We start from the raw sequence: 25,030 nt of genomic DNA on the forward strand, positions 1-25,030 counted from the left end.
CACGGGCAATAAAAGTACCCACTTTTTTCACCCTTACCATTGGAGTTGCTGCTCATTTTTTGACTTCTTTGTATCTGGGACTTGGTCTGTCTCTCAGAGCCTGTACCCACACGCTGCAGGTGCTGCTGGACTTGGTAGATAGATAGATAGATAGATAGATAGATAGATAGATAGATAGATAGATAGATAGATAGATAGATAGATAGATAGATAGATAGATAGATAGATAGATAGATAGATAGATAGATAGATAGATAGATAGATAGATAGATAGATAGATTATAGATGATAGATAAATTACAGATAAACATGAGATAGATAGATAGATAGATAGATAGATAGATAGATAGATAGATAGATAGATAGATAGATAGATAGATAGATAGATAGATAGATAGATAGATAGATAGATAGATAGATAGATTAGATTATAGATGATAGATAAATTACAGATAAACATGAGCTAGATAGATAGATAGATAGATAGACAGACAGACAGACAGACAGACAGATAGATAGATTGATAGAGGCCGTTTGGCTCTGTTCACATCTGCGTCAAGGCTTTCCGTTGTCCTGCTAAATCGCAACACAGAAACCAATGCGTCGATGGAACCCATTGACTTTAATGGGTTCTGTTGGGTTTCCTTCACAGTGTCCGTCGTTATGCTGGACAAAATATCGCAACATGATGCGCTATTTTGTCCAGCAAAAACGTAGCCTGCTATGCAGATGTCATCAGCATCTTAGATAGATAATAGATGCCTGTTGTAGAGAGAAAGAGAGATAGCATAGAGAATAAATATAATGATAGATAGATGATAGATAGATAGATAGATAGATAGATAGATAGATAGATAGATAGATAGATAGATAGATAGATAGATAGATAGATAGATGATAGATAGATAGATAGATAGATGATAGATAAACCCACATTAGTTCTGCAGTTTTCCACAGTGTGGGCAGCACAACACGATCATGTGCTTATTCTCCTAATTAAATTACTGGGTTCTTTTTATTGTCTTTGTGCTCAATTTCCCCCCTTGATAGTGATAGTGGGGTGAGTGGCAGGTGACGTCACAGTGGGTGTGCCAGGAGAAGGAGAAGGTGATGCTTGTACTGTGTGGAGCAGCAGATAGATGTACATGCTGCAGGAGCAGCATGGTTGGTGCTTTGGAGAAATACTCCTCTCTCCAGCTCTGCACCGCTGTCTAAGCTGCTGTGAGAGCAGAAAGTGTGTTCTCTCATTAAGTCACAGCATGGGAACGGGAGGCCACTCCAAGGACTAATTGTCCAGCAGCAGCCCTGCCAAGGATGCCAGGAGCAAACAATCATCAAAGTTCCAGGAGCTGCTACTCTCATATCTGAATAGCAAGTGGCAGAATTCACTATTCTTCTGCATTGCATTTCTTAATTAGCAGGAGCTGAATCAGCCCCAGAGGGGAAACCCTTAAGAGAAATGAGGAACAGAATAGAACAAAAGCTTTGGATCTTGTCTTAGAAAATGACATTAAAGCCAACACAATTCTACATTCCTGCTCTATTAACTGATCACATCAGTGGTAACTGGTGTATAGGAGACAGACCCCCTCACACTGAGAGGACCAACTGGATGACATGCACTGAAAGTACAGGGACCGATTACAAGTTCCGTCCTATGTCCCAGTGTGAACTGTGATGCTGGATGGAGGGGATGACTCTGCCTGGGATATGTGTGCGCAGCATCACCTGCACCAGGTAAGCAGCACATGCATGATCATGACAAACCACATACACAATCTTACTCTGTCTATAACAGATTCTATGTAGGTGATTTAGTATTTTAATACAAATTAGAGGATTTTCTAATCTAAACTAAGAGACCAGTAAAGAGTGTTAGGGCTTCACAATGTTATTATCCAGCACTACGTGTTCAAATAAAATGTCACAATATTTGATATCACATTGCAATAAATAAATAAAAGCACTGACCACTTCTTCAATTCATGATTTATCAATAGGTAAAATGATAGAGATGATTAGATAGATAGATAGATAGATAGATAGATAGATAGATAGATAGATAGATAGATAGATAGATAGATAGATAGATAGATAGATAGATAGATTAGATAGATAGATATATTTTAACTGTATGGGACTGTGGTAGTTCACATTTAAGATAAAGTCGTTTTACCTGCAGTCCCATGTAAAACTACAGATAACACAAGGAGGTATCTGGATGATTTGTGGGAAATTACTTTTACACACTTAGCGCTGCTATATCTGTACATGTTGGTATACATGCATGACTATACTGTAAACAGCCACATGCTGGATCATCTGCAGGATTGGTTCTGTTACCATAACAATGTAGTCTCGTTTGACATATTTGAAAGTAGTAGTTTACCTAAACTTAAGCAGCTTTCACATTGGTTGCACCCAATAATGAAGCAGTCTATTACCACTTTTATTAACTGGTGAGTGACTTTACAGTAGTTATGCAATCTTCAGACTCACTAATTAAAGGGACTATTGATTTTTAGCCAATATCTGATTGGAAGTATTAAAATCAGGTGACAACCCTTAAACTGGCCACACAAGTAACATAGTGTTTTTTTTTACTAGTAGCCACTAACAGATTAGTTGTAATCATTTTGTATATTTGTTCGTCTTGTAAAAATCGACGGCTAGTGTGTTCAGTGTGTGGCATAATAAATACTTATTCACGACTTGTCATCTTGTCACTTATATGACCACTAATAAAATAACTAAAGATCAATCACAATTTGAACACATATTTAAATCTTTTCCATAACAATTGGATGGATATCAGTTTGTATCGCTTCATTTTTATAGCATAGACTAAACAATTATCTATACAAGGGCTCATTATTATTATTGGTCATGTAATATGCAAAATCATTATGTCTGTGACCAGCTCTAGTGATGGGATCTGCAGGGTTTGTTAGTTAATGGAGGATTTCTGGGTCATGACACTAATAGATCATGTTTAAATCAAGTGAGGCAGTCAGCTAAGTAAAAATGCTATTGTACATGTATACTGTAGTAGTGTGACCACAGCTGAATGAACTGCAGATACTATGTCCCAAGAGTAAAGCATTGCTGTCACCAGATCCCAGGGGGGACTTCATGCAGAGACAAAGAGGTAACAGAGCATCAGCACTCTGTGGAATGACAGTCCCTGAAGGGGAAGCATGTGGTCACAATTAGACATGTTCTTTGCTTTGGGCTTTTTTAAAGGGTAATTACACATGGATGAAAGTGAAATCTTTAACACCATGAAGGACTCATTTATTATGTAGAATAGTAGCATTTTTGTGTCAGTCATATTTTGGGTCATTGTGCTACATCAAAACATATGTATTCTAAGCATGTAATGCTAATGCAGAATTGTATATAAGGTTATTTAGCATGGAGGAAACTATGATTTCCTTCATGTTTGGAAGCATTTTGTCCCCTTTCTCATCAGCTCTGGTATGTTTTATTAGATTTTTCTACAGACCTTGGCGTTTCCATTAAGTGTTACAAGGTCTCTCTCTCATCCACCAATATTTATTACTAGTAAACATGAATTACAAAATATAAATTATGTGTTGCAGAGCATATATTTTTTAAATGACAGCTGGATATTATCCCCTGAGTATGCCATATTTTCTCTGATATTACAAAAAAATAATGAAAGCAGTGAAGTATTCCAAGCTCTGCTCTGGCAAAGTCTCTTTCTCTCTAAAATTGCTGCAAACATAGTGATCTTTACTAAAATGATAAATTTAGGCTACATTCACACGAGTGTGACAGATTTACGGAGTGTAAAAAATGTGCATAAATCTGTCCGTGTGCGTTACGTTTTAGCATCAGTGTGCCTTGCACGTGGCATGTGTTTTTCACGCACTAGCAAGCACTTCTTTTTTTTTGTTTTTCAGTCTTATTGATGCGTGAAACACGGATAGCACACGGATGTGCATCCGTGTGCTGTCTGTGGTTTTCACGCACCCATTGACTTCAATGGACGACTAGGTGCGTTAAAACGCACCAATATAGGACATGTAGTGAGTCTCACCGAACAGACATTCACTGCGTGAAAACTCACGCATGTGTGAGTAGCCCAATTGAAATCAATGGGTCCGTGTGCTGTGCGTTGTTTCAACGGACAGCACACGGACGAGAATCACGCTCATCTCAATGAGCCTATAGATTGTGTTTATATGCCCCATGTGCTTTTGGGATTAGATAAAATCGTGAACTTGTGTATATCAGTAATGTACTGTACAGGGTAAGCACAATATAGTTTGAATTGTCCAAAGTTTTAACCCTCAAATTATAAATTGAGTCCTTTTTTGGCAAATTAATTTCTCTTTCTACCAATTAACTTGGGCTTTACATAACCCAACTTCTATATATCAGTAATGGATTGCATAGGGTAAGCACAATATAGTTAAAATAGTCCAAAGGTTGGACCCTCCATCGATAAATTTAGTCCTTTTCGGCCAATTTCTTTATCTTTCTACCAATTAACTTTGGCTTCATATAATGGAGCAAACTTTATGTTCTCTTTGAGTCAAACTATTGGAGTCTGATCACATTGAAGACAAAGTTGGGTTAAGTCAATCCTATGGTACATTATTAGGGATATAGAAAGAGTCAGAAAGAGATATAGAAAGAGTCAGACTGTTGGTTTCTCCATCTTTGGTGCTCACATTAATTCAAGTGGTAATTTGGGTTAGATGTGCAAGTGATTATTACTGTTTGGGTTCAGTAAACCTTTTTATGTGAGCAGTCTTAAGGCAAGGATCACGCAATATCTTTTATGCTCATACGTCGGAAACTAGAAGTAAACATCAGCTTATGACATTCTGATGGGCACAGAATCCAAGGTGTTGCCCTTAAAATTTCTATAAATTGTTACTTACAGAAGCAGTATTGAAACCACTTTTCAGATATATAGTGGTTCACGATTATATGACAAACAGTATCAATTATATGGTCAGGAGCAGCATGAGTCTTGTTTGGATATGTGCCTAAAGATAAGAAGATTTTAGTCTAGGGATGCTATCAGTAACCCAAAAAAAACATAGAAAATCTCCATGGAAGCACAATCTGCAGAAGAGATTCCCATACAGTTTCAGAAATTAATATAATTAATTTAGAGAAAGTATTGGGTCATGAACTTTTATTCTTAGGCTATGTTCACACGGGGTATTTTTTGCAGAGTTTTTTGACGCGGAAACCGCGTCGCAAAACTCGGCAGAAACGGCCCGAGAACGCCTCCCATTGATTTCAATGGGAGGCGTCGGCGTCTTTTTCCCGCGAGCAGTAAAACTGCCTCGCGGGAAAAAGAAGCGACATGCCCTATCTTCGGGCGCTTCCGCCTCCGACCTCCCATTGACTTCAATGGGAGGCAGGAGAAAGCGTATTTCTCGCTGTTTTATGCCCGCGGCGCTCAATGGCCGCGGGCGAAAAACGGCGCGATAATTGCCGCGAAAATCGGCGTGCAGGGAGAGGAATATCTGCCTCAAAGTTCCAAACGGAATTTTGAGGCAGATATTCCTCCCCCAAAAAACTCTGTGTGAACATAGCCTTAAAGGGAATGTGTCGCTAGAATTTTTTTTTTTTTGTTAAACAATTATTATTTAAGTGATTACACATTGTTTTAATTTTTTTAATTTTTTCACAAGTCAGGAAATATTATAAATTAGATTCTAATTTATAAAATTTCCATGTGCTGGGCGCTAGAGGGAGCAGTTCCCAAAATTGCAGCATGGTCAATGTGGTAAAGCAACCTCATTGCTTTATGCTGCAAATTTGGGGTAGACACACTCACTCAAGTGTCCTCACACAATCCCCCCTCCCTTATTCTGGCTAGTGCCAGGAGAAGGAGGGGTTTGAATCGACAAATCTCCTACACTGTGTGCCGCCATTTTCTGAGCGACTGCATAGTGTAGGAGGAATAGATACAGTGCTTAGCAGACAGTATAACACAAACATACACGAACATAATACACACATCACATACACAAACATAACTTACCTGCTCCTGCCACCACTGCGGCCTCTGCTCCTATTATTTGCGCCTTCGCTTCCTTGAACATATGGCCGGAAGCCATGGCCGGAAGTCATCATCTTACTGTCCAGCCGCGGCTTCCAGTCCACATGAAAATGGCGCTGGATTTCGCTCTGCGAACCAGCTTCGTTTTGGTCTGTGTGGGAGCGGCGCATGCGCCGTTCCCACACAGACGGCGTACGCTGTAGTGAATGGAACGGCTCCCGTTCGCATTCTCTATGGGGTTGTATGTGCCGTATTCCATCTCTGTATGTGTCGTTAATCGACACATACAGAGATGAAAAAAAATGGCAGCCCCCATAGAGAAGTAAAAATAAGAAAATAGTAAAAAGTAGAACACGAGAATACAAATAAATAAAATGTATGTTTTTCTTTTTCTTTCTCTTTCTCTTCTCTTTTCGTCTTTCTCTAAGGCACATTCAGACATGGCAGAATTGCTGTTGAATTCCGCTGTGGACAGTCCACAGTGGAAATCTGCAGCAAACCTCTTTTTCATTGGTGTCTATACATTTTTAGGTAACTTAGTTCAGACGTTGCGGAAAATAACAATGTGGAATTTAGGCTGCGGTGCAGAATTTCCACACCGCTGCATGCACATTATGTTGTGGAGAAGCAGCGTATTTTTAATGCGGATTTCAGCCTTTGCAATGCAAAAACTGAAATCTGCGGCATGTCTGCAGTGATATCCGCAACGTCTGAATTATCTGTCAAATATGCAAATGTTGCTTAAGATTTGTTGCATAATTGCCTGCGAATTTGCAGCAGCATTTGCAATGGAAAAATTCTGCCACGTCTGAACATTTCCTCGTTATTCCTAACTGTTTGTATACAAACAAGGATATCTGAGGGGGAGTGAAATTAATACGAATTTTAGTAGGCCAGAAAATCCTTTCTCCATGGATGTTGATTAGGTGTTGATGTAAAGTACGTAGTAATTGACAAGGCAGTGATTGGCTGCAGCAGTCACGTGCGGGTAGTCGGAATGTAATCACTTAAAAATAAATACAAGAAATTGCACCTAATTTCTCAAATGATGTTCATAGGAAGAATATATTGTTATTATAAACAACTTTTGTCCTCTATAAGAGATGCCAGTGCATATACCATGTGGCAGATGCAATAAGTTTCTCTTAAAGTGGTTAAAGTATCACACTATGTTTAGTCGCTCTCGCCATATCTAGTATCTGTGAAGAGGAAGGGCTCCTTGGTTTTTTCCTGGTGCCTTCAGCTTGGAGAATTAGCAGGATCAGCAGGCGGATGAAGTGCAACTCAGTGATGTAAGGAGAAACTTATTTTCCACTTCCCCCGATGTACAGTGAAGGAAATAAGTATTTGATCCCTTGCTGATTTTGTAAGTTTGCCCACTGTCAAAGACATGAACAGTCTAGAATTTTTAGGCTAGGTTAATTTTACCAGTGAGAGATAGATTATATAAAAAAAAAAAAAAACAGAAAATCACATAGTCAAAATTATATATATTTATTTACATTGTGCACAGAGAAATAAGTATTTGATCCCTTTGGCAAACAAGACTTAATACTTGGTGGCAAAACCCTTGATGGCAAGCACAGCAGTCAGACGTTTTTTGTAGTTGATGATGAGGTTTGCACACATGTTAGATGGAATTTTGTCCCACTCCTCTTTGCAGATCATCTGTAAATCATTAAGATTTCGAGGCTGTCGCTTGGCAACTCGGATCTTCAGCTCCCTCCATAAGTTTTCGATGGGATTAAGGTCTGGAGACTGGCTAGGCCACTCCATGACCTTAATGTGCTTCTTTTTGAGCCACTCCTTTGTTGCCTTGGCTGTATGTTTCGAGTCATTGTCGTGCTGGAAGACCCAGCCACGAGCCATTTTTAATGTCCTGGTGGAGGGAAGGAGGTTGTCACTCAGGATTTGACGATACATGGCTCCATCCATTCTCCCATTGATGCGGTGAAGTAGTCCTGTGCCCTTAGCAAAGAAACACCCCCAAAACATAATGTTTCCACCTCCATGCTTGACAGTGGGGACGGTGTTCTTTGGGTCATAGGCAGCATTTCTCTTCCTCCAAACACGGCGAGTTGAGTTAATGCCAAAGAGCTCAATTTTAGTCTCATCTGACCACAGCACCTTCTCCCAATCACTCTCAGAATCATCCAGATGTTCATTTGCAAACTTCAGACGGGCCTGTACATGTGCCTTCTTGAGCAGGGGGACCTTGCAGGCACTGCAGGATTTTAATCCATTACGGCGTAATGTGTTACCAATGGCTTTCTTTGTGACTGTGGTCCCAGCTGCCTTCAGATCATTAACAAGTTCCCCCCGTGTAGTTTTCGGCTGAGCTCTCACCTTCCTCAGGATCAAGGATGAGGTTAGATTTTGCATGGAGCCCCAGATCGATGTCGATTGACAGTCATTTTGTATGTCTTCCATTTTCTTACTATTGCACCAACAGTTGTCTCCTTCTCACCGAGCATCTTACTTATGGTTTTGTAGCCCATTCCAGCCTTGTGCAGGTCTATGATCTTGTTCCTGACATCCTTAGAAAGCTCTTTGGTCTTGCCCATGTTGTAGAGGTTAGAGTCAGACTGATTAATTGAGTCTGTGGACAGGAGTCTTTTATACAGGTGACCATTTAAGACAGCTGTCTTTAATGCAGGCACCAAGTTGATTTGGAGCGTGTAACTGGTCTGGAGGAGGCTGAACTCTTAATGGTTGGTAGGGGATCAAATACTTATTTCTCTGTGCACAATGCAAATAAATATATATAATTTTGACTATGTGATTTTCTTTTTTTTTTTTAATATAATCTATCTCTCACTGGTAAAATTAACCTAGCCTAAAAATTCTAGACTGTTCATGACTTTGACAGTGGGCAAACTTACAAAATCAGCAATGGATCAAATACTTATTTCCTTCACTGTATATGCAGTGGCATCTCTTGAAGAATACATCAGTAGTTGCCAATAACAATATATCCTTTCTATGAACATCGCTTGAGCGGTGAGGTGCAATTTCTTGTATTTGTTTTTATGTGAATATAATGGAATCATTTAGGATTTTATTCCTTACCCACACCTGCTCCAATGTCTTTAATCACAAGCGAGACTGTTTAAGTATATTTCTATGTGTGATCGCTGCTGGACAGCAACAGAAACTGACGGGGAGAACCGCAGCGGCTGCTCTGGAGCGGCGGAGGGATTTACCAGGTGAGTAATACTTTTTTTTTTTTAAATGTAAGAAAAGTAAATCTCTTTGTGTTTCATATATTTCAAAGAGTCGCAATTTGTACATCTTAAACGGGTTGTTTGGTTTCGACAACCTCTCATTGTATTCTTATATGTCTCTTAGGCCGGATTCACACGAGCGTGTGCGTTTTGCTCGCGCAAAAAACGCTGCGTTTTGCGCGTGCAAAATGTACATAACAGCTCTGTGTGTCAGCAGCATATGATGCGTGGCTGCGTGATTTTCGCGCAGCCACCATCATTATGACACTCTGTTTGTATGTTTGTAAACAGAAAAGCATGCAGTGCTTTTTTGTTTTCATTCATAGTTTTTACTGCTGTTGCGCGAATCACGCGTGTTACACGGAAGGTCTTCCGTGTGCTGCACGTGATTTTCATGCACCCATTGACTTCAATGGGTGCGTGATGCGCGAAAAATGCACAAATATAGGACATGTCATGAGTTTTACGCAGCGGACACATGTTGCGTGAAAATCACGGACTGTCTGAACGGCCCCATAGACTAACATAGTAGAATTAACTGCAGCAAACCTCCTCTCCAAAGTATCAGTTTGAAGTCTATGATAGTACCAGCCAAAGGTTTGGATACATTAAACTGAAAGTATGTTTCACATGATCTTTACTCCTTAACGACCGCCCACCGTCTTTTGACGGCAGGCGGTGCATGTCCTCAGTCTACAGCGACGTCTTTTGGTGTCGCTGTAGAAGAGGCTGATGAGCGCTCCTGTAAACGCTCATCCTCTAAGCAAGAGCTGTAACTTACAGCTCCTGATCTCAGAGCAGCCTGCTACATACAGCTGGGGTCGGAAAAGATTCGGACCCCAGCTGTTTAACCCTTTGATCGTCGCAGTCCGTGACGGCGGCAAGATCAAAGGGAACTACCCGCTTTGATCTCGTCATCAGAAACCCTGTGACATGATCAAACACCGGGGAATCCCTCTGCAGTCAGCCCTGGGGACCTACAAAGGACCCCAGGGCTGTCTGATCCGTTTGCCTGCTGTTCGGGCACACTATGTGCTGCCCGATCGGCAGCCTGTGTCATAGAGACGCAGTGTAATGTATTAGCATACAGGAGTATGCTAATATATTACAAGTGACAAATAAAGTTATAAATAAAGTAATTACTTAATGGGATTAAAAAAAAGTAACAAAAAAATAAATACATTTAAAAAAAAGTAAAAAAAACAAAAGTCATTATTTTGCATAAAATATATTTTATTGCCCCTACACTAAATAAAAACAAAAAACCTACACATATTAGGTATCTAAACTACCGTAAAACCTGAAGAATTAATAAAATGGGTTATTTAGTGTGAAACATGAGCGGGATAAAAAATAAACAAGAAAAACGATGCAGATAATCTTTTTCTTATATATTTTTTTTACCTCCAAACTATGAAAAAAAAGAATAACATTTCTCCCGCATAAAACAAGGCCTCAGACGGCCATGTCAATAAAAAAATAAAAACGTTATGGCTGCTGAAAGGCAGAGAAGTAAAAACTGAAAAATGTAGCTGGTCATTAAGACCTTTTCAGGTCTGGTCATTAAGGGGTTAAAGACATAGTTATTTGAAGGCTTCTGCTTACGAGCCAGAAATCAGTACTTCAGGCAAATATAAATACTAAAGGGAATATCTCATGTATGAATATCCTTCAAAAATAAAAATATACTTATAAAAAGAACCCCCCCCCCCCAATGCAGTCCCTCCAGCCAACAATGAACTTTCATTTCCATCTTTGGTGAAATTCAGAGATAGTGTATTGAACCACAATGATTAAGTCATCATTCTAATGGCACATATGCTAAATGTTTGCCTTATGAAATGGGGTGTCTGGAGGATCATCACAGTAAATGACAACTGAGGGTATGTTCACACGCACTGTTTTTAGACGTAATTCTGGTGTTTTACGCCTCGAATTACGCTTCACAAAACACCCCTAATACGCCTACAAACATCTGCCCATTGCTTGCAATGGGTTTTACGGTGTTCTGTTACCACGAGCTGTAATTTACGCGTCGTTGTCAAAATACGGCGCGTAAAAGACGCCCGCGAAAAAGAAGTGCATGTCACTTCTAGGGACGTTTTTGGAGCCGTTTTTCATTGACTCCATTGAAAAACAGCTCCAATAACGTCCGTAAAATACGCCGTGAAAAACGCGAGTTGCTACAAAAACTTCTGAAAATCAGGAGCTGTTTTCGCCTGAAGAAAGTTCTAATCCTAAGCAAACATTTCTACACGAGGAAGCAGGTTGTTAGGTCAGTAAATAGTTTTTTTTATGAAGAAAAACACTGCCAAAAATACTGCTATACTGTATGTCTTTGGAAACTTGAAAATACATTTCCCAAGCCTGTTAAAATGTGACCTTTTGCTCTGTCTGTCACAGTAAAAATATCAGTTATTCTTTGCAGATACATTTTTTCTCTACTTATCCTTACTTTTGCAATGGCATAAAACATAAGAGGATGAGTTTAATAACACTTCACTTTTCTATCCCCACCCAAATTAACACACACTGCATTTCCCCCCTCTCTAAACTGGACCTAGAACTACAAACTGCTAGAAAGCTTCATGTGAATAGAAAGTAAATAGGAGCGGACCTCCAGCTCACCTTAAGGCGAGAAGAATTTCAAATGCCTGTTGCGCACGGATCCTCGTGTCGGCACACGTTGGTGAAATTGTAGCAAAGAAGTAGTTGAGATCCAGCGCAAAAAATGAAGAATTGTTCAGAGATGAGTTAAAATGGAATCTTGTTCCAATTTTATTAGAAAATTATGCATAAAAACAGGGAGTCTCATTCCCACAGCGGGTAGGGTGGATGTAGATGGAAGAAGATAGGTGTGTAGCCTACGCGTTTCAGACGATAGCCTCGTCCTTAGTCATGGCTGAGAATGAAAAGTTTGACAGCTGGGGTTGGGACTATATCCGGTTCTAAACAGGTGAGTTTGATTGCGGCTCAAAACCAAGTGGAACGCTAAAAATGTGATTGGACTGATATTGATGTTTGTCAAATATCGAATTTTGGGCCTAAGGGTACTATAGAGTAATCTACCACGTTGGAATCCATATGTGGCAAGTAAGTAATTTATTTATATGTCTGTTACCGACAGGTTGGTAACCATGGAAGCACAAGTACCACGGCGCGCGACATTGCGATCTGCACAAGGTAAATGGTTAATTTATTTGTATGCTTGTTCTCAACAAATGTTTTGGTATCAATTCCAGTCACGAAAAGGAAAAAATCCTAATAGTGAGTAATGATATTTTATTATATTTGAACCGGAGGTAACTCCTATTGAAAACCCCAGCATGTCAGAAATATTGTGTAGGAATGAAAAAATGATGTGAATACTATATAATGGGAAATAATTAAAATGGATAAAAAGTGACAAACATTGATGTATATCTATATGCCTGTAATAAGCTACTGATCTTATGTACAGCTTATCGCTTAACAAAATAACTGTATGTACAAATTTGTGTACAGCACAAAACTTGGTCATAAATGATGTTGTTATGTTGTTTTCTAAACTGTACAATAATCGAAAGTATAGAATAATGTGTTATAGACATAGCAGTTATTGTTAATATTTTGATACGGAAATGCCAAAGAAAAAAGGAGAATATTGCTCTAATCGGACAAATTAGTTAGAGACAACTAATAATAGAAATGAGGAGGGAAAACATACCATGAAAAATGTAGGTATAGGGAGAGAGGAGGAAAGGTAGAGCATGGTGGACAATGTCGCCTTCAATTTTTTATTGATACCGACTCGTGTAGTAGGAGAAGGATTATACTATGCAATGTCCCCTTTATTGCCACATTGTGTGGTATTTTGATTAAATTATTGCACAGTGTGATTACAGCTTTAAACAAATTCCACTGGGTAGGGAGCTTGTTGGCCCTACTACTCAGGTGGAAATAAACGAGGTGGTGCTGCAAGGGTTATTTTAGTATCTGTAAGATACCTTGCATGTGCACACTACAGGAGGTTGTGTTCAAACTCTATGAGCAACTGCCTGATCATTGACTACCTTTTAAGCGTTGCCGCTCCAAACTTTTGGTGAGTAGCAGCGCAAAAGGATTAAAATTTTTGTGTCAATGAACAGTTAATTAGTCTTCAGATTGTGTTGTATTCGTTCTGTTACCAGCGTTGCTGTTCCATTCCTGGCTCAAGCAGCAGCTCGGCCAGCAACGCGGACAGAAAGCAATCTATCTCAGTGAGCAGCTAGCTGGTCACCGAGTGCGTTTTGTGTTCTCAGCGTTGCCGCTGCGGTTCTTAATTATGCGGCAATGCAGAGAGACAAACTGCCTGTTGTGTTTTATTTAGTGTTCTCAGCGTTGCCGCTGCGATACACAATTCGGCGGCAATACAGAGACAGCAGCGTACGCTGTGTTTAGGCAAACAGACAGCCTGCCTGTTAGCAGTGAAAGCTACTGGTTCGTGCAGTTGTAAGGATTGCTGTCTGTTTCAGAGTATTGGCTGTGAGTGCCGCGACGTCATGGGCACTCAGCAACACACTGGTCTCAAGTGTCGCCACTACCTCCGTTCCCTCCAGCTGTCTGGAGCGGACTTGAATTCGGCAGGATTAGTTAATTATTATTCATGGCTCCAATCTTGCCCTGTGTAATCTGTAATCTTTCCCTACTGTCAGGGTCGGTATGTCCCGACGTACGTTTCACTGAACTGAGTCAGCTTCTAGACGAAAAATCCAAAAGGCTTCCCTTCCTAAAGTTTTATGCTTCAAATTTCAGAAATTGTATCTAAAAAGAGTAGAGAAGACATGCTCATTAATACTAATAAACGTACAACAACAGATATTAATAAACCAGTTTTTATCCTTTAGTACAGTAATCAATTCACGGCAATAAAACATATGATTCTGAAACATATATCAATCCTCAAGGAGGACCCATTATTAGATGAGATCCTGAAAAAAGGCTGTAATATAGTTGCCCGTAAAGCTTCCACCATTGGCAATGCTCTAGCCCCTTCTATGCTGCGACCAGACACACGCACAAGCACATGGATAGAACAAAATGGATTTTTTATATGTGGCACACACCCATGTAAAACTTGTACTTACGCCTCCCCCAAAAAAACCTTCTGTGATTCTTCAGACACCTACAGTTTCCCCATCAAAAACTACATCAATTGTAATAGTGAATCAGTGATCGACATTCTTGAATGCACGGCATGCAATCTGAAATATATTGGCTGCACTAATCGCAAGTTTAAACAGAGATTTTTGGAACATCTAGGATATATTAGGAATCCCAATATTCTAAATACATCAAATGCAGCCAAACATTTTATAAAACATCACAATAGATCTACTGATTCCCTGAAATGTTATGCCATTGAAAAGGTAAACTCACCTAAACGGGGAGGAAATTTGAAGCATAAAACTTTAGGAAGGGAATTTCCGCCTTTTGGATTTTTCGTCTCAAAGCGAGACACCCTCATGGGTTGAACTTGAGAAAAGCACTCATGTTTCACTATTAAAATTGCCCTTTTACAATAATCAAAATACACGTATTGTGTTGGTTATACACATTTATCATTAGGCTTTAAAGAAATATATTATAAAATAAAATCCAAATTGTAAGTCTAAAACTAGTCTATAATCAATAACCATGTTTAGTCTTTTTTATATAGACAATCCATTATTAACAATAAATACAAAATAAACAATATCCCGTTAATATACAGTGATGGTATGTTTTCCCTCCTCATTTCTATTATTAGTTGTCTCTAACTAATTTGTCAGATTAGAGCAATATTCTCCTTTTTTCTTTGGCATTTCCGTATCAAAATATTAACAATAACTGCTATGTCTATAACACATTATTTTATACTTTCGATTATTGTACAGTTTAGAAAACAACATAACAACATCATTTATGACCAAGTTTTGTGCTGTACACAAATTTGTACATACAGTTATTTTGTTAAGCGATAAGCTGTACATAAGATCAGTAGCTTATTACAGGCATATAGATATACATCAATGTTTGTCACTTTTTATCCATTTTAATTATTTCCCATTATATAGTATTCACATCATTTTTTCATTCCTACACAATATTTCTGACATGCTGGGGTTTTCAATATAATAAAATATCATTACTCACTATTAGGATTTTTTTCTTTTCGTGACTGGAATTGATACCAAAACATTTGTTGAGAACAAGCATACAAATAAATTAACCATTTAGCTTGTGCAGATCGCAATGTCGCGCGCCGTGGTACTTGTGCTTCCATGGTTACCAACCTGTCGGTAACAGACATATAAATAAATTACTTACTTGCCACATATGGATTCCAACGTGGTAGATTACTCTATAGTACCCTTAGGCCCAAAATTCGATATTTGACAAACATCAATATCAGTCCAATCACATTTTTAGCGTTCAACTTGGTTTTGGTTTTGAGCCGCAATCAAACTCACCTGTTTAGAACCGGATATAATCCCAACCCCAGCTGTCAAACTTTTCATTCTCAGCCATGACTAAGGACGAGGCTATCGTCTGAAACGCGTAGGCTACACACCTATCTTCTTCCATCTACATCCACCCTACCCGCTGTGGGAATGAGACTCCCTGTTTTTATGCATAATTTTCTAATAAAATTGGAACAAGATTCCATTTTAACTTATCTCTGAACAATTCTTCATTTTTTGCGCTGGATCTCAACTACTTCTTTGCTACAACTTCATGTGAATACACAAGCACAGCAATAAGGCAAAGGTAAAATGTTACACTGTGAAGACCCCATCAACTGCCCCTTTGCTCTGATATTGTTAAATATGTTTTTGTTTTTTTTATCCAAAAACATATTCAAATATGTTTGTAAAGTATTGCATTGTTAAGGTTTATGTTTTTTTTTTTTACAATGGAAGTCATGTCAGATTTTTCCATCTGAAGAAAAACAAAGGTTAGAGGGCTACAACTTAAAAAATGGAAACATATTGAGGAAACTTAATGGGGTTGTCCACTCTCAAACAATTGATGGCCTATCCTCAGAACAGACCATCAATATCTGATCGGTCGGGGTCCGACTCCCAGCACGACCACCGATCAGCTGTTTTGAAGGGGCCGCAGCACTTGCACGAGCGCTGCTTCTCCATCATTTCCTTTACTGCTCACACTGTGAATCGTCAACACACTTGTAGAGGCAGTTCTCAGTATTACAGCTTTCTCCCATTCACTTCAACGGGAGAACACAGCTAATCGAAGGGGGTGCCAGGAGTCGGACCCCGATCGATCAGATATTGATGGCCTATTCTGAGGATAGGCCATCAATTTTTTTGGGACTGTAAAAGGGATTGTATCATGTATTTCATATTAGTTTCATAAATTAGGTGTACCGTACAAATTGTGCACCAGTCTTTTCCCCATTACAGAGTGGGCTAGATCCATCTTCACTAAAATAACAAAATCAGTTGTTTTAATGATTCCCTCAATTTCTTTCTTCAAGGAATTTGAATGAGGTGGACAATCTGACACAGACTGACAGTGCCAGAGGTGTCTTGAAGTGTCACATTGGTGTGAACTTGTTTGCAATACATTAAAGTGTAACTAAACGTTTGACAAACTTCTGACATGTCAGAAGTTTTGATTGGTGGGGTCCGAGCAACGAGACCCCCACCAATCGCTAAAATTAAGCAGTAGAAGTGCTCGTGTGAGCGCTCAACCACTTCCTTTCTGTTCGGCTTTTGCGGAAATCAATTAATCGGAGTACGGGCTCAATAGAATGTCTATGAGCCCGTAATCTGATACATCGGCTTTCCAGAAAAAGCCGAACAGAAACGAAGTAGCTCAGTGCTCACACAAGCACTTCTGCCGCTTTGTTTTAGTGATTGGTGGGGGTCTCAGTGCTCGGACCCCCATCAATCAAAACTTCGGACATGTCACAATGACATGTCAGAAGTTTGTTGAACGTTTAGTTACAAGATTTAAGATTTATTTCTAAATTCTGCCTAGCCTATTTGACTCAAGGAGGGGAAAGAATCTTTCTAAAGATTACCATTTAAAATGTATTGTAAATAGTTATAAACAGTTACTTAACTACTTAGTGCAAATATTTTTCTCCAGTGTCCAGTGCATATAATTCTTCTGTCACCTATTGTCTAGAAACAACAGTCTACGCAGCAATGTATTGACCATATTCTACATTTGCACAATTGAGAGAATCCATTTGTCAACATTGAAAGGTGTTGATTAGGGAAAGCAGTGAAAATCTAAAACAACAAAAACTGAAAATAATTGAACACTCAACCACATAAACAAAAATAAAGTACCATGCTTATTAAAGCTTACAATCTAAAGGGGTTAGTGTTAGTCACATTAGGTACAAAGTGATTATTTTGTCCAGTGGACTAGCTACCTGTATGTAGACTGGGAGAGGGTATAAATAAAGTTGTTTGCAGTGTAAAACTGGGGACACCAGAGGAAACAATTCTGAGGGCCTACCTTGAATCCATACAGAACATGTGCATTTCCACTTGTAATTTCATTGTAATCTTTGTTTTTAGTATTGTTTAGGGCATATCAATAAGGTTGTATAGGTTATTTCTGAATAAATATAGTAAAATAGACCCTAGTGGTAAGTGGTGGGCTCTAAAGTCAGCTTGAAATATCTTTGTCTCCTACTGGAGACCCGTTTGTTTTAGGAGCCTATTATTGGGTCTGGGTCTTGGCCCACTTGAGGATCTTCTAGTACTCTGGTGGGACAATCCAACCCTAGCTCTGTCAACCAGTCATCAAGCCAGAATCTGTGTCAACACAGATATAAGATTTCAAAGAAGGTAGCAAAGTCAGGGACAGAAGAGTTAGGCTATGTTCACACGGGGTATTTTGCCGAGTTTTTTGACGCGGAGACCGCGTCGCAAAACTCGGCAAAAACGGCCCGAGAACGCCTCCCATTGATTTTAATGGGAGGCGTCGGCGTCTTTTTCCCGCGAGCAGTAAAACTGCCTCGCGGGAAAAAGAAGCGACATGCCCTATCTTCGGGTGCTTCCGCCTCTGACCTCCCATTGACTTCAATGGGAGGCAGGAGAAAGCGTATTTCTCGCTGTTTTATGCCCGCGGCGCTCAATGGCCACGGGCGAAAAACGGCGCGATAATCGCCGCGAAAATCGGCGTGCAGGGAGAGGAATATCTGCCTCAAAGTTCCAAACGGAATTTTGAGGCAGATATTCCTCCCCCAAAATACTCCGTGTGAACATAGCCTTAGAAGTAGAGATGTGAGTAACCAGGTCAGTTTATTTGAAGGTCATGAGCTGAGGTGGCAACTGTAGCAAAATTATGTGAAGTTAGACATCAAGATCACCCTGACTGATGGATTCCTGATGGATTAGTGAAGTGGAGCCACTATGTCTGTAGTAAGTTAAAGGTAAGGACATATGTTCTATAGGTCAATAGGAATTGGCTATGGATTGAATTCTTACTAACTGAATCACACAAAAAAACAAAAAGGAAATAAGATGGGAGTCTGAGGAAACAAAGAGCATGATCTCAAAAAGTCACAAATGTGACAAAGATGTTAAAAACAGATTCTTATATTTTTTTTATAACTTGCATTATGTAATTGAATGAGGCAATGCTTGGCATGTAAAGTACTTTACCCTTCTCTGCGAAAAACACAATTAAACTTGGTATTGTATGCCCCTTTCAATCTCAACTGAGTTACCTGATCCTGTTAATTTTGACATAACCCTCAAAAGAGGTGCCCAATTAAGATATTTTTATATTTCTATATATGTCTCGATTGTTTCTGTCACACATGACCTGTTCTTTTCATTCAAAGAGATTCACATTTCCCCATTAACGTTCTTCCAAACCTCTACAGCTCATGCCAAATAGATTGATTTTCTAGGTATAAAATTGTACTATTATGTCTCGTCCTACAGCATTACGTAGGTGTACATTATGGTTCCTGCCATAGTAAGCAATTAGGAAATGGGTTAAAATATGATGAATGATACTTCCTTTTCTAAAGGCTTTATTGTGAATCTGCTGAGCTGTGACATTCTACTCAATACATGACAGTAAAAGAGTCAAAGCCAGATATTTTAATTTTGCCTATGCATGTTTGTCAAGAAGAGACAATTCAAAGCAGAAAATCCTACAATATCCCACGCTGCACATTTTGTACAAATGATAAAGTCAATTTGTCCAGTTTACAAGGTATCTGAAATGATTTCTTAAATGTATGATATTTATGAAATGTATGCTATTTCAGAATTATTTTATGTTTTCCTAAAATAAATTTTAATGGCTGCTTGGTCATCTCTCCATTTAAACCAATGCCAATACGTATTCAGTCTCATCATTGGTTGGGTTCCCAGTTGCTGGACCTTACAAGTGTGGCATTAATATCTGGTTTACAGCTCATTGAAGTCTGTTATTGTGTCCATGAATGTCACCAGCCAATATATATCCCTATCATGACACCAAGCTAATAAGGTATGTTTCCCATCTAATGATCCCTATCCATCAGGAACATAAACTTTCAGGATTACAAAAGTTGCAATGCCCCCTATGCCACATAAGAGAACAGCAAGATTTGAGAGATGACTGGCTCAATGATCCTAGTGTCTCTTATGAGTCTGCTTACAATGACTAAATTGTGCAATCAGTAGGTGAATTACACCCCCCCCCCCCAAAAAAAAATAATATTAAATAAAAATTTTAAATAGTAAGCTTGACTCAACTAATATATTTTAATTAACTTTATATACTGTATATTTGCAATTTTAATGAACTTTATATACTGTATAAGGGCAGAGATATGACAAGGCACACAACAGTTAAGACTGTGACTAGACTTAGATTTTTCTTTTTGTACGGAGCGGTAATTCACTGTCCATATAGATGCATTTAACTAGAGTTACACACATAGTATTTATCTCACTGCAGAAAATGTCTGTGTAAAATCACTGTCCATAGAAATGCATTGAGTAGCTTGAAAATCTCTTCAAAATCATTCCAGACAAGTGTACAACTCTTAAATCCCAGCATTTAGCAATTTAAAAAAAGAAAAAGCTAGCAAATCGCTTGAATGGAGCGATTTTGAAGAGATTTTCAAGTTACTCAATGCATTCCTACCGAAAGCAATTTATCACAGTGATATCACATCGAATTTTTTATAGTGAGATAAATACTGTGTGTAACCCTAGTCTAATGTATTCCTATGGACAGCGATTAATTATTGCTCACTACAAAAAAAAAAGTTTATATGTAGCCCCAGAATTCTAGGTTGTGTAAATTGCATTGCATTACCTGTTGTTGAATAGTATACTGCTCAATAACTGCTAATTTCTTAGTTCTGAGGGTATGTTCACACGTACAAAAAGAATTGGCTGAAAATCACCGAGCTGTTTTCAAGGGGATTTTTGAAGCTGAAAATGAGGCTTTTTTTCATAAGAAGCTTTTTTTTTTTAAGCGGTTTTTATATGTGTCAATGGAAAATCAGCCCCAAAAATGCCTCAAGAAGTGACATGCTACTTTTTCCGAGGCGTTTTTTTTAATTCGGTGAACAGCACAGTGTATTTCCCATATAAATCAATGGGAAACGGTTTGCAGGCTTATTTTAAATGTATTTTGGAGCGTAAAACTAGGCTTTTCTGCTCCAAAATCAGCCTGAAAATAAGCCGCGTGAACATACCCTTAGTATTTTGTGGCTTTTTTGCGGATTTTTCTCCCTCCCATTGATTTCAATAGGAGGTCAGAGGCGGAACTATGGCAAAAAAGAACATGATGTTTTTTTTCCTGCGAGCCTAAAAGCATCCCACGAACAAAAGCACCTCGTCCTCTCATTGAAATCAATGGAAGGCGGTTTCGGACATTTTGTGGCGCTGATGTTAACATGGTTACCACGTGAAACTCAGCGCCAAAAAACTCAGTGTGAATCGTTGCCAATAATCGCCCTGTGTATACATGGCAGCGATCAGCACATGAACGAGCAAACGAGAATCAACGATACGTTCATCTGCTGATCGTATCGTTTTAAAAAAGTAAAATATTATCGTTGCCAGATGCACATCTACCTGGGAGATCCTCTCCCAACATGATAATAATGTATGGGGATGAGCGATCGGAGCAACGACCGCTCGTCCCCATCCATATCTCCTTGTGACAGGAGCAAACGAGTGCCGATCAAATAGCTGTCTCGTTGATCTGCGCTCGCTGCACCTGCCAAAATTGGCCGATGTAATAGGGCTTTTAGTTTCAGTGCTGATTGTTCTCAGAACACTTGAGAAAGAGGAAACTGAAGTAAGGATAATTGAGTTTAGCAGATGCATAAAACGAAGAGTTCTTTGAATAGATTCTAAAATAATATTTTATATTGCTGACACTCAATCAATGATAGACTTTTCTAAATTACCAATGTATTGCATTGAGGATAATATCACTAGTAGAGCAATAAGGTAAATGTTGTTATCAATCCCCAAAAATTCTTGAAGTATATAAATGCAAAAAAGCCAAGGTCTGAACATGTAGGACCCCTAGATAGTGGTAATTGGGAGTTGGTCACAGGGGATCAAGAGAAGGCAGAGTTACTAAATGGGTTCTTTTGCTCTGTATATACAACAGAAGAAAGAGCAGCTGATGTAGCCGGTGCCAGTGCTGTTAATATATCAGTTGATATACTGAATTGGATGAATGTAGATATGGTCCAAGCTAAATGAAACAAAATAAATGTACACAAGGCCCCGGGACCAGATGGGTTACACCCTAGAGTTTTTAAAGAGCTTGGTTCAATTATTTCTGTCCCCCTCTTCATAATATTTAGAGATTCTCTAGTAACTGGTATAGTGCCAAGGGACTGGTGCAGGGCAAATGTGGTGCCTATTTTCAAAAAGGGCTCTAGGTCTTCCCCGGGTAATTATAGACCAGTAAGCTTAACATCCATTGTGGGGAAAATGTTTGAGGGGCTATTGAGGGACTATATACAGGATTATGTGACAATAAATAGCATTATAAGTGACAGCCAGCACGGTTTTACTAAGGACAGAAGTTGTCAAACTAACCTAATCTGTTTTTATGAAGAGGTGAGCAGAAGCCTAGACAGAGGGGCCGCTGTGGATATAGTGTTTTTGGACTTTGCAAAGGCATTTGACACTGTCCCTCATAGACGTCTAATGGGTAAATTAAGGACTATAGGTTTAGAAAGTATAGTTTGTAATTGGATTGAGAATTGGCTCAAGGACCGTATCCAGAGAGTTGTGGTCAATGATTCCTACTCTGAATGGTCCCCGGTTATAAGTGGTGCACCCCAGGGTTCAGTGCTGAGACCACTATTATTCAACTTATTTATTAATGATATAGAGGATGGGATTAATAGCACTATTTCTATTTTTGCAGATGACACCAAGCTATGTAGTAATGTTCAGTCTATGGAAGATGTTCGTGAATTGCAAGCGGATTTAAACAAACTGAGTGTTTGGGCATCCAGTTGGCAAATTAAGTCTAATTTAGATAAATGTAAAGTTATGCACCTGGGTACGAACAACCTGCATGCATCATATGTCCTAGGGGGAGCTACACTGGCATATTTACTTGTTGAGAAGGATCTGGGTGTACTTGTAAATCATAAACTAAATAACAGCATGCAATGTCAATCAGCTGCTTCAATGGCCAGCAAGATATTGTCGTGTATTAAAAGAGGCATGTACTCGCGGGACAGGGATGTAATATTGCCACTTTAGAAAGCATTAGTGTGGCCTCATCTAGAATATGCAGTTCAGTTCTGGGCTCCAGTTCATAGAAAGGATGCCCTGGAGTTGGAAAAAATACAAAGAAGAGCAACGAAGCTAATAAGGGGCATGGAGAATCTAAGTTATGAGGAAAGATTCAAATAATTAAACCTATTCAGTCTTGAAAAGAGACGACTAAGGGGGGACATGATTAATTTATATAAATATATTAATGGCACATACAAAAAAATATGGTGAAATTGTGCTCCATGTAAAACCCCCTCAAAAAACAAGGGGGCACTCTCTCCGTCTGGAAAAAAAAAGGTTCAACCTGCAGAGGCGAAAAGCCCTCCTTACTGTGAACCTATGGAATAGTCTACCGCAGGAGCTGGTCACAGCAGGGACAGTAGATGGCTTTAACAAAGGCTTAGATCATTTCCTAGAACAAAAAAATATTAGCTCCTATGTGTAGAAATTTTTACCTTCCCTTTTCCTGCCCCTTGGTTGAACTTGATGGACATGTGTCTTTTTTCAACTGTACGAACTATGTAACTATGTATATGTCTCATGGTAAACCACAGCATTTTCATTCATACATTGCTGCAAAAAAATTGTTTCATTTTGATATATATTTCTTATTGTTACTATAGTAACTGCTATGTGCAGTTGACTAAAATATATGCCTACTATGGAAAATATGATGCCAGTTATGTTTATTTTTTTATTTTAACATTATTTTAGGGAAAAAATAGAAAATATTTTTTTTTTTACATTTTTTATACTATTCTTTTTTTTCCAATATACAAAAAAACGTTATTTATCAATTGTTTTTAAAAAAAATATTTTATCCCTCTACGGGACTAGAACAGTCATTGTTAGATCACTTATACAATATGTTTCAATACCTATGTATTGCAGTGAATTGTACTTTTAGCATCCTCTTATTAAGCCCTACCTCTGGCGGGGCTAAATATGGGAACCAAGATGGAAAACCTAGGGACCTTCATTTGGCTACTAGGATGATATGACAACCATCGTGTAAGGGGGGGGGGAACCAATGAGCAGCAGATGGCCCCCCCTCTAACGGCTTAGATACTGTAATCACTATCGACCACAGCATCTGATTAGTTATCTCCAATCCTGGCCATAAGTGTGAGGTAATCTCAAGCACTTAGTTTTCAGTACGCTTTATTATTACTGGCACATGAACAACTGCTGGGGGATGTTGCGTTGGCAGTTCTCCATTGATAGGTGTGGGTGTTATTTAAATCCTTCTGCCATTTCAGATTATGAAGTTGTGATACGTTGGGTTGGGGCTCAGTGAGCAATAAAAAAATGGTGGTAATCTTATTTTCCGACCCAAGATGCCCTGTGAGGAAGATATGGACTTTTAATGGGAGAAACAGCAATGGTGGTTTATGAGAGGTAAATAAAAAGCAGATTTGTTGAAACTTGTAAAATTCAAATTTATGTAGAGCAAATCTAGAAGACAAATCTGCAAAACTTCTAAAGCCAGTGTTGTTAAATATGTATTCTACATGTTGTATTCCCGCCTATATCCAAGAGGTTAGTATAAGGTTAGGAATCATGGTTTTCAAAGTTACAAGGGGAATGGGTTCAGGTTTGGAAATACTGACAGTATTGGGGGTACGTTGGAAATACTTCCATGTCTGTACTGTCACTTAACTGGTACGGAGGGGAAGTGACCCAGAGATTTAGAATTGAGGGAGGGAAAGAGAAGCTGCTTTAGAAGCTGCTTTAGAGACTGAAGCCAAAGCCCTCTAAATCTCTACCCAGTGTTTATTGCTGGATGAGTGGCACCGAATTTGGCTTGATCTAGAACTGCAGGCCTTAGGTCCCTATCACGCTTCGTTTTATCTACTTTTTTAATGTCTGCGTCTGAAAAATTCCCAACGCATACTGTACATCAAACGTACCCATAGGCTCCCATTATAAGAATGGAGACCAAAAGAGTGATTTTATGTTGTTTTGTAGGTCTGGCGAAGTATTGATGCCTAGAATTTGTGACTTAAAAT

General features: G+C 39.0%; 1 protein-coding gene across 1 annotated transcript in view; it reads left to right on the forward strand.

The window, feature by feature from the left end:
- The first annotated feature begins 1,131 nt into the window (after nt 1-1,131).
- GRM3 (glutamate metabotropic receptor 3) overlaps nt 1,132-25,030 on the forward strand; it is a 345,628-nt gene continuing 321,729 nt past the window's right edge. The window contains exon 1 of the mRNA XM_075857369.1: nt 1,132-1,737. The gene's annotated coding sequence lies outside the window, so the exon portion shown is untranslated. The remainder of the gene's footprint in view (nt 1,738-25,030) is intronic.

This window comes from Rhinoderma darwinii, chromosome 3 (assembly GCF_050947455.1).
Source record: "Rhinoderma darwinii isolate aRhiDar2 chromosome 3, aRhiDar2.hap1, whole genome shotgun sequence".
Lineage (NCBI taxonomy): Eukaryota > Metazoa > Chordata > Amphibia > Anura > Rhinodermatidae > Rhinoderma > Rhinoderma darwinii.